General features: G+C 46.5%; 1 long non-coding RNA gene across 2 annotated transcripts in view; it reads left to right on the forward strand.

The window, feature by feature from the left end:
- Window positions 1-15,878, forward strand: part of LOC308596004 — a 33,028-nt gene that overhangs the window by 776 nt on the left and 16,374 nt on the right. The window contains exons 2-3 of one of the 2 annotated variants that reach the window (XR_014012253.1): window positions 1,503-4,202; window positions 4,432-4,745. This is a non-coding gene — a long non-coding RNA (uncharacterized lncRNA). Of the gene's footprint in view, window positions 1-1,502; window positions 4,746-15,878 lie in introns of those variants that run through there. The other variant, XR_014012252.1, reaches the window with a different exon arrangement.

Below are 15,878 nucleotides of genomic sequence, written 5' to 3' on the forward strand. Positions count from 1 at the left end.
CCTTATGTCCGAGGCCCTTAAGTCTCTTCCATGTCCCTTCTGCAATTCTTCTTCTTGTTTATACTTGCCCTTTTCCTTGTCTTTTGCTGGTCTCTTTCATAGTTCCTTTCCTTTCTCATTGAGGGGTAGGCCTTTGGGGGATTCCAAGCCAAAATTGTCTCCATCTCCCTTCATCAAACCCTCCCATTCCCCACAGTCCCACTCCCCACAATCCTCAATATAGTCCAAAAAGTATTTAAAAGCATATTCCAAGGTCTCTCCAATGTTGGGAACCTCCTCAACTCCAGACACCCCCTGGCCCACTCCAACTTCAATCTTCAATGACAACGGCTCATACTCCTGTAGAGCCTCAGGACTCTCCATTTGTATTATTTGGGGTGCAACCGCATCCTCCTCCATTATCTTCTGCACTTGCCCAGTCAGTACAGATTCATGAGTTGGTCCCTGGATAATTTCTGTATCAATATTCCCTATTTGCCCACAGTTATTAACTGCAACAGTCAAATCCATTTTCTCATTCATCAAGTCCATCTTCTCATGCATCTGTTCCAGCAGGGCACTTGTCTTGCATAAGGCAAGCACCCATTCTTCTTTCCAACTCATCTTTAGTCAAGGTCAGAAAAGCCTGTTCCCACAGTCTTAATCTCACATCTGTTGAGCCCTCAAATGTACTGCAGCAACAATTTGACAAGCTCCCTCTATTTCTATTTGTATCCATTTCTTTTAGGCAAGTCCAACAAAGGAAAATTGCTTTCGTTTTTCAGATATTTTTCAGATATTTTGTTTCTTTAAGATGCAAAAGGCAACATTGAAATCAGCTTGTTTCTCTTCTTTAGCTATCTGTCAAAATATTCCATTGACAGTCAATGAACCTCTCCAACAATTTCTGTCTCTGACACCGTTCCCAGGTTAGAGACGGTGGAAACTTGTCCTTCTTCACTCCCTCTCCTGCTAGGGTTGAACAAAGTCCCCCCCCCCTTTTCTCCTGCTTCCAAGGGGGTTTCAGTAATTCTAAATGAAGGAAATTTAGACTTTTTTGACAGCTTTCCAGGCTTTAGCTTACAAAGTTTTTGCTTTAGTCTATATACAAAAAGCGGAAGGCAGACTTCCTGTTTTGAACCTTCCCGCTTTGTTACCAAATTAAGAAATTTCTTGATCCAATTTTCCATTTCTACTCACGGGTACTTGTTTTAAATCCAATTGTCCACATGAAAAAGTCAGCGCTCTCCGGCAATGGCTGTGCGGCTTCACTCCGTGAAAGTAGCAGTCAGTTCGCAGCACCGCGCTTCTCACCCCACTTCGCTCCGGAGCCCCTAAATGGGATTCCCTGCGAGTAGGGGGGCGCTCCTGGTGCCCTGCCGAACCCCACGTTCCCAGGCTTCCTCCGCCTGGGATTTCTAGTGGGTCCCCACCTTCATCGCGGCGGGAAGACCCAGTTTCCACGGAGCCCGTTCCTCCGAACGGAGGAACTCCGCCATTCACCGATGGTGCTGACCCGGAAGTCCACTCTCTCCCTCGCATTTTGCTTGCCTTCTCTCCCCCGCTATTTGTAAGGCCTCGTTGGATAGCCACTTTGCTTTCTTGCATTTCCTTTTCATTGGGATGGTTTTCGTTGCTGCCTCCTGTATAATGTTGCGAGCCTCCATCCATAGTTCTTCAGGCACTCTGTCCACCAAATCTAAATCCTTAAACCTGTTCCTCACTTCCACTGTGTATTCATAAGGGATTTGACTTAGATCGTATCTTATCGTATTTCCTACTTTCTTCAGTTTAAGCTTGAATTTTGCTATAAGAAGCTGATGATCTGAGCCACAGTCAGCTCCAGGTCATGGATCACGTTTGGTCAAAACTCTCCACTATGACCTGTTCATCTTGGGTGCCCTGCATGGCATAGTTCATAGCTTCTCTGAGTTATTCAAGCTCCTTCGCCACGGCAAGGCAATGATCCATGAAAGGGATATATATATATAAACCTATAGTGGTTTTATACTAATTTAGTTGCCGAAGCATCTCCCAAAGAACCATGGGATTTGTAGTAGCTTGCTGAGCATGTTAAGAATGATCAGTTAATAATGCCTAGTCCCTTTCACAGAACTACAGGTCCTGTCATTTCCTGGGGATGGAATTAAATGACCATGTCTGTAGTTTACATATGCTCCACTCACCTGTCCCAACCTATAAGATTAGTTGGACCTAAACTAACAGAAAATATCATATAGCTGTTTCTGATCCCAAAGCTGGCATATGAAAGATAGTACTTGACTATTAGCCAAATCCATATATTGCTGCTGTTGTGGCAAAACTTTCTATATTTGCATTCCCTCTCCTTTACCATCTCCATCAATGCAACACAGCTAGAATCAGTCACACAACCCCAAATCATCCCATTTTACAGACCAGACTGTATGACCACATATGAAAGGTCACTTCTTGAACTTAGTTGGAGAAAAGGCTATACTAGAAAACCTGATTTTATAGGATTCAGAACCTGCCACCTGAAACAGCTGTGTCTCTCTACCTCATCTCGAGACAGTCATGTGTAAATACTGCTGCAATGGAGTATAATATGCTTTTGAGGACACCCTATCCTCCTAAATACATGATTCCATGCAGGCAATGAGACTTGCACTCCAATCTTAAACGTATTCACCTTGAAATAAGTCCTACTCATAAAATAACTTATATTCCAAGTAAGAATGTTGAGGATGGCAGGTTGTATCAACTTCCATTCAAAACCCATTTTCCTTAACTGTATGTATTGTGGATCAAGTACAATCCTACACTGTAGACTTCTGTGGCTTGTAGCATACAAGGGCTAGTCCAACATGATTGACTGATGCATGTCTTAAGACTTGCATTCTGAGATACTATGAAAACTTAGATAAATGTCTGTTTTCGCTGCTGAGCTACAGAATCAACACTGAATTCTAAGAAATTACAAAAGATCCACTTTTCTTAGCTACTTCAGGAGAACCTTTCTAAAATGAAAGGGCTCAATTCAGCTGCATGCAATGGTGCTCTCATGGACTCAGGGAACATGGGGGAAACCACTCCTTGGTCAGAGGTCTTCTGGTGCTGCTGTCCTGCAGATGCCAGCTTTTATTATCATGTCAACAGAACATCTGCCATCTGCCTCATCATCTGACAACATGCCAAGATGGTGACTGTCTTGCCTAAGCCATAAAACACAGCCTTGCACAAACCACAGTCAACAATGGAAGCAAGCACTACACTGTAGGATGAAGTGGAAGTGCTGGGAGAGATTTCTCACTGTGATAGCTGAGGAAGAAAGTAGACTTGCTTGCTGCTGCAGTGTTTTCTGGTGGTGCCCAACACTCCAGACTGTGCCTTCATGTGATTGCCATCTGCGCCTTGCCAACTCAGTCCTGCTGCTCTGCGTGGGAAGCTGCTTGGAGCTCCGCCTGAAAAGCAGAGCTCCAGTAGAACTCTGAAAACTCTGTACAAGACTAATCTCTCTCTCTCTCTCTCTCTCTCTCTCACACACACACACACACACACACACACACACACACCCCTGCCAAATAGTGTGGTATTTTATTGGAGCTTCTTATGTTATATTATGCTTGCTACTTTGCTTGAAAAAGCTACTGTGCTATTTATTCTATTAAAGCCCAGTCTACTAGGATCCTTCCCCACCTATTGAAATCTCTCCAATCTCTGTCACACCCCACCCAGCCCCTGTTTATGTTTGGAATGTGTTTTTAAATATTGGTAAAGGGTGTGGATTGGGAAGGAGCATGCAAGGGAGTCAGTGAGGAACAACACTCAAGGACTACCAAAGCATAAAGATCAGGAACTTTCTTTTGGAATAAGTTAGCTAATGTTCTGCTTTCCCCACATTCTAATAATATTCACACTCTGCATGCATAAAAAAAGATAGAGAAATGGTGTGGAGCTAAATTGGCAGTAACAACTGAAGAACACCTCTGGTGTCAGCTTCTGCCTGTCAAGAAAGACCATGCTGGGAAGGAAATGCTTTCCTTGTCAAAGCAAAAGGCATCTGAGAATTGAGTGGCTGGGATCCATAGCTCAGTGTTTAGCATGAGGAAGGGCCCTGGTCCAATCCTTGGCATCTTCAGGTAGGGCTAGGAAAAGACCCCTGCCTGAAACCTCCAAGTCTTGCTGCCTGTCAGTAGTGAGCTAGATGGATTATGGTCTTACTCACTATAAGGCAGTTTCCTGTGTTGCTATGCTGATTGCTTCCGGAACTCAGACAGAGGGGGGAAATGTGTTGCTATCAGTCTTCACCGCCCCTGCTTCAGCTCTGCAAGCTGGTCGTTTTGGTCCAAGTTCCTCTACAATAAACAACTCCTGTGTATTGCAGAATGGGATTGCAGGTAGCACTCACCTCTGGAAAGGTTGAAGACCACTGCTGTTCTTCAGCACATCTACACAGAGCTCCAGTTGGAGCTTAGCTGTGATCTTTCCATTAGACACGACCCTGGTAAGTCACATGACTATACTTCACTTGCAAGGGGTATAGGAAGATGCCTTACAGTGTACCAGACCAGGGGCAGGCATGCCCTGTTTTACAGCTTGAGGTAAAATGGGAAGCGCCACCTTGCCTTGCCGCTGCTCCGACCACCACCTACCTGCCACTGCCACACACCTTGCCACATCTGCTAATGGCAGAAAAGCAGCAGTCACAGGAGCAAGGCAGGGGGTTGGTGGGAAAGGAGAGAGAGAACTGGTACAGTCCGCACAGCAGCATGTACAACATGCCAAAATGAGCTAAAAAAGCCAATGCAATTCTGGGCTGCATCAATAGGAGTATAGCATCTAGATCAAGGGAAGTAATAGTGCCACTGTATTCTGCTCTGGTCAGACCTCACCTGGAGTACTGTGTCCAGTTCTGGGCACCACAATTCAAGAAGGACACTGACAAACTGGAACGTGTCCAGAGGAGGGCTATCAAAATGGTCAAAGTCCTGGAAACGATGCCGTATGAGGAACGGCTAAGGGAGCTGGTCATGTTTAGCCTGGAGAAGAGGAGGTTAAGGGGTGATATGATAGCCATGTTCAAATATATAAAAGGATGTCACATAGAGGAGGGAGAAAGGTTGTTTTCTGCTGCTCCAGAGAAGCGGACACGGAGCAATGGATCCAAACGACAAGAAAGAAGATTCCACCTAAACATTAGGAAGAACTTCCTGACAGTAAGAGCTGTTTGGCAGTGGAATTTGCTGCCAAGGAGTGTGGTGGAGTCTCCTGCTTTGGAGGTCTTTAAGCAGAGGCTTGACAACCATATGTCAGGAGTGCTCTGATGGTGTTTCCTGCTTGGCAGGGGGTTGGACTCAATGGCCCTTGTGGTCTCTTCCAACTCTATGATTCTATGATTCTATGATTAGCCAGTGATATGAGACTCTTGGGAGCAGATCTGACCCTATTTTGGTAGTACTTAAAGATCTCAGACTCATCCCACAAAGAAGCAGAGGAACCACTTGCCCCATGGCTTCCTTCCAAGCTGCTTGGCTAATACCCATATGTTGGCCGTGTTCGGGTTTCTTTCCTGGCCCAGCATCTAAGGAGGAAGGGGTCATCATGGGATGAAATCATTCAGAGGTATGGGCATATGTGTAGGCGTCTTCACCTATTACACTATCTGTACACATGTACAAGTGTCCGAGTGAAAGTGTGTACATTTATTGCTTTGCATAGCTCAACTATTTATGTACACAGGTACATAGACTAGTTAGATGTAACAGGAGACTAACTCTTATGCCATCCCGCCACTGCCCCACAACCACCACTGACTTACGAAGATGAATTCTTAAAGGAGTCTATTAATGTAATGAAATCATTCATTATTAACACCTGCCACAAACTACATACAATACGCTTTAATCTGTAAGGTCCATTTATAATCATTATATGCATAATATATATATTAACTAATATTGGAAAACTTGCAAAATGTATACATAGCAGCTTTTTGTTTTTTACCTTGGTGCTTTTCACGCCTATGGATGCATTAAACACTTCAGATATTTTTAAAGCCATGTGTACAGTATGTATTTCATTAATTAGAATAACCATTTTATTTTCTGCAGATATGTCTGCCCTCTCTTGGACACATCAGAGGCAGAGCTAGGTGCTCCAGCACCCGGAATGGCATGCACCTGGGGGTGGGGCTCGCATCCCAGGAGCTGCCACATGCCTCCCGGGGGGGGTGGTTTGCCGGCTGCTGCGAGCCTCCCTGGGGGTGCACTGCCCGTGGTGTCCTGGGGGGGGCGCTGCCTGCGGCGAATGTTGGGGGCATCGCGGCAATGTCAGCCCCCCTCAGGGATGCCACCCGGGGTGGACTGCACCCCCCGCACCCCCTTTCTCCTCTAATGAGACACATCATCTCTCTCTCTCTCTCTCTCTCTCTCTCTCTCTCTCTCTCTCTCTCACACACACACACACACACACACACACACAGAGAGAGAGAGAGAGAGAGAGAGAGAAAGAGAAAGAGAGGGAGAGAGAAATATATTCCAGTGATGTTATAGAACATATTTACTATCCTCAGATTTCCTCAGGAAGAAAGCTTAAAATTCCCATCAAATTTCCACATTAGGCAAAACTTAGTGGCAACATAATAATAATAATAATAATAATAATAATAATAATAATAATAATAATAATAATTTTTTATTTATACCCCGTCCTCCCCAGCCGAAGCCGGGCTCAGGGCGGCTAACAACAATAAAATAATACAACATCTAAAATCATTTCATTATAAAATCAGTTCAAATCAAATTAATGGCAACCATTGGGCTAGAGTTCTGTGAGGATTACCAAAGGAGCGAGTCAGACTGTGCCTTGGCCAAAGGCCTGGTGGAACAGCTCTGTCTTGCAGGCCCTGAGGAAAGATGTCAAGTCCCGCAGGGCCCTAGTCTCTTGGAACAGAGCGTTCCACCAGATCGGGGCCACAGCTGAAAAAGCCCTGGCTCTAGTTGAGGCCAGCCTAACCTCCCTGTGGCCTGGGACCTTCAAAATGTTTTTGTTTGAAAAGTGTAAGTTCCTCTGTGGGACATACCAGGAGAGTCTCAAGGGCAGCCCCACGTAGAGCGAGTTACAATAATCCAGTCTGGAGGTGACCGTCGCGTGGATCACAGTGGCTAGGTCAGGGCGAGAGAGGTAAGGAGCCAACTGCTTAGCTTGGCGGAGATGAAAAAATGCCGCCTTTGTTGTAGCTGCAATCTGCGCCTCCATGGAAAGGGGGGTGTCGAAGATTACACCCAAACTCTTAACGGATGGTGCTGGCACTAATTGCACCCCCGCAAGAGATGGGAGTTGCCCCCCCAATCCCATATCGTCCTGACCAAGCCAAAGGACTTCTGTCTTCGAAGGATTTAACTTCAACCGGCTCCCATGTAACCATCCAGCCACAGCTTCCAAACATCTGATCAGTGTGTCTAGGGCCGAGTCAAGATGGCCATCCATCAACAGATAGAGTTGGGTGTCATCAGCATACTGATGGCAGCCCAATCCAAAACTCCGGACAAGCTGGGCGAGGGCAGGCATAAAGATGTTGAAAAGCATCAGGGAGAGTATCGCACCCTGAGGCACTCCACACAACCAAGGAGTGGCGCGATGACAGTTCCCCCCCAAGCGCCACCCTCTGTTCCTGACCTGAGAGAAACGAGCACAGCCATTGAAGGACTGTGCCCTGGATCCCCACGTCGGCAAGGCATCCAGGAGTTCGGGATCAACCATGTCTAAGGCTGCTGACAGGTCTAGGAGAATCAGCAGCCCCGACCCGCCTCGATCCAGCTGCCTGTGGAGATCATCTGTTAGGGCAACCAGAACCGTCTCGGTCCCATGACCAGCGCGGGGCCCGCACCTCGTCTGGACATGCTCTAATCAGCCAGGACGGGCACGGGTCAAGAGGACAGGTGGTGGGCTTTCCAGCTCGGAAGAGTCTGTCCAAATCGGCTGGGGATATCTGGTCAAAGTGGTCCAATACTGGACCCCAGGACAGTCGAGGGGCCTCCAGTTCCTTTATTGTATCCAAATTGGCAGGGAGGTCATGGAGGAGCAACAGGACCTTCTCCGCAAAAAAAGCTCGCAAATGCCTCACAGCTGTGGGTCGAATTGTTATTTAAATTTGGCTGTCCCTCCAGGGACATTAAAGACCTAATTATACTAAATAATTGCGCCGGGTGAGAGCTAGCGGATGCAATGGAGGCCGAGAAGTAAGACTTCTTAGCGGCCTTCACTGCCATCTGGTAGGTTTTCATAAAAACCCTATAAGATGTTCTTGAGGCTCCATCACGGGCACCCCGCCATACTCGCTCTAGCCGTCTGAGGTCCCGCTTCATTTTCCGGAGCTCCGGTTTCTGCAGGGTCGCAGAGGGCACTTAGGTGCGATCTCATCAATGGTCGCCAGGGGGAGCAAGGTCCCGCAAGGCTTGGCGGAATCTATCAGGGTCCATCAGCCTCTGTGGGCAAACCCAGATCGGCTCGCCACCTAAGCAGGGTGGGGGTGGAAAGTCAATCCTGGCTTTCAGAGTGTATTGATCAGACCATGGCACCTTCATCGAAGGAGACATGACCACATCTATACCTAAGCCAAAGATCAAATCCAGCGTGTGGTCTGCTTGATGTGTGGGGCCCGAAACAAACTGGGAGAGCCCTAGTGTCGCCATGGAAGACACCAGGTCCTGAGCCTGTGAGGAGGGAGTGGCATCAGCATGGATGTTGAAGTCCCCCAATACCAATAGGTTAGGGAACTCCAAGGCCCAGCCGTCCACCGCCTCCAGTAGGCCTGACAGGGTGGCTGCTGGTGTGCTAGATGGCCGGTACACCAGCCAGACAGCCAAGCTCTCCTCGGAGCCCCACACTAGGCCAACACATCCAATGCCAGAGATCGATGGCGATGGTAGAGCCCTGAAAGAACAATCTTCCCGGATTAATCATGCCACCCCTCCCCCCCGGTCCACAGTCCGCGACTGGTGGAGGACGGAGAAACCCGGGGGCGCCATCTCTTGTAAGGTAACTGTTTCCCCTTCGCGCACCCAGGTCTCTGTCACACAAGCCAGGTCAACCCCGTGCGAGGTAAAGAAATCTCACAGGGTGGCGGTTTTGTTGCCTATACACCTGGCATTGCACAGCACCAGTGACGGAGGTGAGTAATCCTTGCTCACCCTACCCTCGTCCCTTGGGATGGGGCGCAGTTTGGAAGGGGTACGAGCATATCCGTATCTTGATCCCCTTCGCCTATGACATCTGCCCCCACCACCATACCTCCCTCGCCCCTCCACGGTAGCAATCCCAAGCCTCATACTAGCCTTCATTGATGGCAATTGATGTTATTCTTTCCCAGCCTAGTTGTTCTGCTTATAGTATCAACAACTCGATAACTCTAATTAGTCGAGTAGAACAAACCAGCTACACATCAGCTACCTCTCTGATTATACGAAACTGTTATATTCTTTGTCAGCCTACTATTATAATATTAGACAAACCAATTAATTAAATTAAAAAATAAACCCCAAAACATTCCACAGCTAAACAGAACTACCATATAACGTACATAGAGGAAGAAAAAACACCTAAATAACAGGAGGACAACAATCAAGCATCTAACAGTAAGCAAGCAAAAACAAATATTATCATGAAACAATGGACAAAGGACTAAAACAAATGGCAAAGGAAGCAGGGAGGGGGGAAAGGAAAATAAAATAAAAAGGTTCTTGTAGCAGACAAAGTTCTTGTAGCATCACGAAGTTCTTGTACTATCACGTGCCAGCTCGAGTCTGCTCGAATGATCTCTGAATCTGCCAACCTGAACAACCAGGCAACATCGGGGGGTGGGCAGAGGAAGGTGGGGCAGGCTCAGTAAATGCCCTGTTCGATGCCGTGCCCAATGGTCTCAGGGGGCCCTCCTCTTGCTGTTGTGCTAGCACTTGTAGTGAGTGGCAGAGAAGGTGTTCCTCTTGGCATCAGGAGTCCTCTGGTTTCCCCCACTGCTGGTGTTCTCAGGGCCACAGAATCATACCTCTCCTCTGCTACAACCAGCTGCCAGCCCTGTGGCTTAAGAGTCTCTGGCGTCTTGAGGGTGGAGCCCCCCCCCCCGGCTCCCTAGGTGCCTTTCAATTGAGTCTATCTTGACCCAGGCTCCATGCCGAGCACTCGACCAGTCTGTCTCAGTCCAGGAGCACCGCTGGCATGCAGGGCAGCCGGACCCACAGCTGGGAAGACAGAGCAGGCACACAGCAGAGTTGGACCCAAAGCCAGGAGGGCAGAGGCAAGCACAAACGGAACACAGCTTCACCTCCCTTAGTTCATTTAAAATGCCGAGTCAAAGCCTGAGTCAGAGTCAGTTTGGAAAAAGTTCAGGAGATTAATTAAATTGTTTAGAGTTACGAGTCCTTGAAATAAGCTGGGCGGCGGCTGTTAAGCTGTTTGACTTCGTTAGATCTAATTTACAGCGCCAACTTCACAAGTTCCCTGATATAAAACCCCAGGTTGCCAAACTTTTGATAAGAAGAGGGTTAAAAGATTAAGAAGTTAAAAAGTTAAAAGGAGTAGGAGCCCCCAAAATCTAATTGAGGAGCTCTAACAGGCGCGTCTTACCCCCAGCGCTTTGGGGAATACACAGAGCCAAGAATGCGCAGAAAAGTTGATAGTCTTCTTGGAACATTTTTTTCTACTTAAAAAAATCCCTTAGATGTTTTCTCTGAGCAAGAACTGCCAGGTGTCCTTTGACTTTGTCAGCAGTGCAGCATCCACAGATGACATGTGCCCTGCTCAACAGTACCTCCTTGGCACCTGGGAAATGTCTCGGTAAACATCCCCTTAAAACATCCGCAGTGCCAGAGAGCCAGATCGTGCTTCCTTCTCAGTTCCTGTTTGTCCTGGCTCAGCATCTCCATTCCCTGTAAACGTTTCATGGGATGCCAGGATTCTGTTGGTCGTGTCTCTTTTTCTACTCTTTTAGATGTGGAAGCTAAATTTTGTTATGCCACACCCCATGACAGACTTTTTAATTGGCACCCATGATACTTTATCAAAATTCCAAATGTTCCCATGAGCCCCCAAAAGTTGGCAACCCCTGACATATATTATTACACAATCTTTGCTGCCCATTTTGTCCAGGTTGTGCCCAGAGCATGTGTTCTTTTCACACCATTCTCATTACACCACTGTTTAAAAAGTTACTTTTAAATACTTTATTCCTAATAACCAGTCATTCATGATCACCAACCTCTTGTTTATTCCTAATAAGGTAAAGGTAAAGGACCCCTGGACAGTTAAGTCCAGTCAAATTCGATTATGGGGTGCGTCACTCATCTCTACTTTCAGGTAAAGGGAGCCAGAGTTTGTCCACAGGCAGCTTTTCCAGGTCATGTGGCCAGCAAAATGAAAGTGTTTCTGGTGCAACAGGACACCGTGACAGAAGCCAGAGTGTTGTTTACCTTCCCGACGCAGCAGTACCTATCTATCTACTCACACTGGTATGCTTTCGAACTGCTAGGTTGGCAGGAGCTGGGACAAAGCAAAGGAAGCTCACCCTGTTGCACAAATTAGAACTGCTGACCCTACGATCGGCAAGCCCAAGAGGCTCGGTGGTTTAGACCACAGTGCCACCCCTAATAATAAATCTCATGGCTGCCATGCCAATGTCAGGCTGTGGGTCTTGGGAGGCAAAAATAAAAGGAATAAACTGAAGAAAGCAACAGGCAAAAAACTCAAGTAAGTACTTTATGGCAAGTACCAGGATGACCTTGAGTGATATATAGAGAATGGTAGATTTACATTTAGCTTTCACAGCTCTGAGGAACTGGAGTGATTCATTGTTTGACCCAGTTTTAACAACATAGCCTGCAGACAGGGACATAGGAAGGGGTGTGTGGGCCACTCCGGGTGTCATCCTGAAGGGGGGTGACATTCAGCGCGCCCCCCCACCTGTGACTCCCCCAAGCCCAGCGAGTGGCAAAGCGGCAAGTAGTGAAGCTGCTGCTGCGTCTCTTCCCCTTCCTCCGGCTCGCTGTAGGCTTGGGAGTGGCGGGGGTGCTGAATGTTGAGGAGGATTGCGCAGCCACACTAAGATCGGCCCCTGGGGAGGATTGACACCGTGGGCAGATTGCCCCGCATGTGTGCCGCTCCAGGTGCCAGAGCACCCACTGCCTGCAGACAACACATTAAAAAAAACTGGCCCAAGGGAAAGAGAGGATTATTACAATAATCTCATTTCATCTAGAATACCGGGGGTGGAGGGGAGAAAATGCTAAGCTACATTTCAAAGTGGACCTAATTTAGACTCTGTTTACATATGCATCATCAAAGATGTATTTATTACCAATTCTATGCATATTGCTCAGAAATTTAAATCCTGAGGTAAAATATGAATTATTCTCATGGAGGTGAGCATGGAAATGACTCTCCAGAAAGTGGGGATAACCAGCCTCCTATAACCAACATGCTTTAGTCTAACTCCTGCATGCAGGTGTTCTGCCATACTTAGTGAGATCACTTCCCCTTACCTGGGGAGGAAATGGGTAATCAAGCCTATTGTTCAACTTCCAGTCTGCCTGAGAAGCTCCCCGTGTTTGAGTTCAACCGCATGGCTCTCACAGCCATTTTTGAGTTCTTTTACCAATAATTTCACCACTTTGTAACTAAGCCAAGTTTTGCTGTGTGTGCAACTTTGCTGAATCCTGTATGCAAAACCTCATGACACTGACCTTTGGAGAGATTGTAAGTAAACACTTTTAAGCTAACCAAATGTGTGGGGACACTTTTGAACTCACTTGAAAGGACATATTTTAAAGCTCCAACAGCCTATATTTTCTTGCTTTGCTGCACGTTTTGTGATTTAAAATCTCTGCTGGAATTCTTTCACCAAAGAGAGAATTCTTTTCTTCTTTCTATATTTTTCCTCAAACCAACACAGAATATGTGCACAGTAACCTGTCGAGGGCACAGGGTGGAAATAAGGTTGACCAGCACATTTTCTCACTTGAACATTACCAGACAATTCTAGGAGATGCTAGAGCAGGATTAGTTTTATAACAGAAGGGATGACGAGATGAGATGAAAATTGTACACTTATTTATTATTTGATTCCGTTTAAGAACCACTTCTCATGAATTATCTCAAAACAAATTTCAGAATAAAAACATAGGGATAAGAAACAATTGCATAATTTCACATATAAAAACAACAAAAAACAAAGCACCTATACGTAAAAGCAATCAAAAGCAATTTCATATGTTGAAAAAAATTCAAACCCATGCAGATACAAAGCAGGATAAAGATTGTCCACCTAAAAGCTTGTTGAAGAAGGAATGTTTTCAACAGGTACTGAAGAGGCAGCATCAGGAGGGAGTTCCAAATAGTAGAAGCCACCGTGATAGGCCTGATTCATGTATTGTATTTGTTAAGGAAAATTATGGGGTGAGAAACTGCTCAACAGCCAAGGCTGCAGGTCTATATGGTCAGAAAGGAAGGAAGTTCCAGCCAAATATAGGAGCAAACAGCAGTCAGTAGACCAAGATCTTTATTGTTGCGCAACAGGTCCCCACAAGAGTAAGAACCCCGAGCAGGGGGTGACATCCTCTTTTAAAATTTCCCTCTTTCCCCCATAATACACTTTGAGCAGCATCATTGATACATCATCACTGCATCACTAGCATGTTAAAAATGGGGAGGGGTATACTAGGGTTACAAAGTTCAACATTAGACTTTATCAGACACCTTTCCCAACACCTCTTAAGTACCCATCACTGAAAGAACAAGAAAACTCTTTACATCTCCTTGCCCTCAGGACTTGTCTGGAGATGGGCTTTCAGAACACTTGCCTCTGCGGATGTCTATTATTGCCCCCCCCCCGTCACTCCCTGGGTGGGGTGCTATGCATGTGCTCTCAGGTTTGGTGAATTATGGCAGGATGCCCTGTTCCTGCTGCCTACATGACTTCCTGCTTCTTGATTCATGGAGAGAGGTGGAGCCCAAATTCACCTTTCTTTCGGGGTTAAAATGGTGTTGGAATGAGGAGAGTCGGTTAAAGTATGGATTTTCTACGAATTTATAAAGCTAGGTATCTTCCCTGAGCTGTTGAAAGGATACATTCAAGCATAATATCTTTAACATTGTAACAATTATAAAGATGTGCCCCCCAGTCATTTCCATAACATATTGAATGAACTCCAATGAAGAACATTTGCAACTAATAATAATGTCCCTATTTTCATCAGAGAAATGTAAGCGTTAGTGTTATGAGATAGTAAACCAGCTTCTGGACATACACATTGTCCCACAGTGAGATTAATTTGTATTTTTCTACAGCTGAAAGGGTGAAAGCTAACCATGAGCATGTGTGCACCAAGTAAGTTCCCAAATCTTGCAGTCCAGGATAGCTAGTGGAAGTGTTCCAGGTGACGGTGCTTTAAGCATTCAAAGTTTCCTGCTATGCAAGGCATAGTCTGCTATGCAAGGCATAGTCTGCTAGTTAGAGGGAATTCAAAAAGAGAGAGAAACCACCCAGAACCTCCATCCTCCCACTGTTGCCAAGTCTTATGAACATGTTGATGACACATCATTATGGCAGCACAGGGAGCAAACTTCTGCAAGACCTCATGACTTCTGCATTCATCCCCCACAAGTCATCCGTGGACACTTCCTTTGCTCTCGGGTTGACATTCATCAGCTGTCTGCCGAGGTGTCAGCCACCCAAGATGAAAAGATTGTTTTCTCACTGAAATCTTCCTAACTCTGGATAATGAGCATTTTCTACCAACAATGGAGGGAGGGGGACTCAGCATAATCAGATTTCTGTGGCATTATGTTATTGCATCCCCCAACAAAAAAAGGGTTGCAGATTGTATTTCAATTGGCATTAGAGTCACAAACACCAAAGAAGCAGCAACAATAGTTCAGAGTTCTTATCATTCACCACAGCACAATGCAACCTTGTACTTTTACTTTATAATAAATCAGATATCAAAAAAATTGAGGAGAAAAAATAAAGCAGAATAATCCCAGCAATTGAATAAAACCAGGTTCAACCCAGGGTTGAAACAGCCTGGGAAAAGAAAAACACATTCTGACACCCAAAGACAGAGGAGGATATTCCAACCAAAGCCCATACTCTAGGGCTCCCTGTCTCCCACCCTACCAGGCCTAATGGCCATGATCCAAGGGGAAAGGACACTCCCTGGAGAGTAAGGGATGCCACAAAATTCAGCTACTGTGCCTTGGTAGATTCCTGGCTGCACTGTAACAGGTGGAACTAAAGGAAAAGGATCAAAGCTCAGTGGGGGACCCCACACTTGGTGCACACAGAGCCCCAGGTCCAATCCCTGGCATCTCCAGTTAAAAGGATAAGAAAACACCTCTGCATGAAACCCCAGAGAGCTGCTGCCAGTCAGAGGAGACAATGCTGGCCTTGATTCCTTGCCCAAACAAGGTGGGGTGGGGCTTCCCTACCATCCGGAAACTGGTGACTGAGGACGGCACCGCCGCCAAAGGGCGAGGCGTCACAGGCGAGGACCAGCGGCCTGGCTTCACTGTACTGTACCAGCACACTGTCCGATGAGAGGACGGCTTTGACTGCATTGAAGTCCGCCATTTCCCGATGACCCCAGGACCACAGTAAAGGGACCCCTGACTGTTAGGTCCAGTCGTGGCCGACTCTGGGGTTGCGGCACTCATCTCGCTTTACTGGCCGAGGGAGCCGGCGTATAGCTTCCGGGTCATGTGGCCAGCATGACTAAGCCACTTCTGATCGGCAAGCCCTAGGCTCTGTGGTTTAACCCACAGCCCCACCCGTGTCCCTTTTGTAAGCTACCTTAGGCAGAGACATATATTTTGTTGTTGTTGCTTATTTTGATTACAAGAGTAATAGATTTAGAACTACTGGCATTGAT

This window comes from Podarcis bocagei (genome assembly GCF_964188305.1).
Source record: "Podarcis bocagei genome assembly, chromosome: 10".
Taxonomy (NCBI): Eukaryota; Metazoa; Chordata; class Lepidosauria; order Squamata; family Lacertidae; genus Podarcis; species Podarcis bocagei.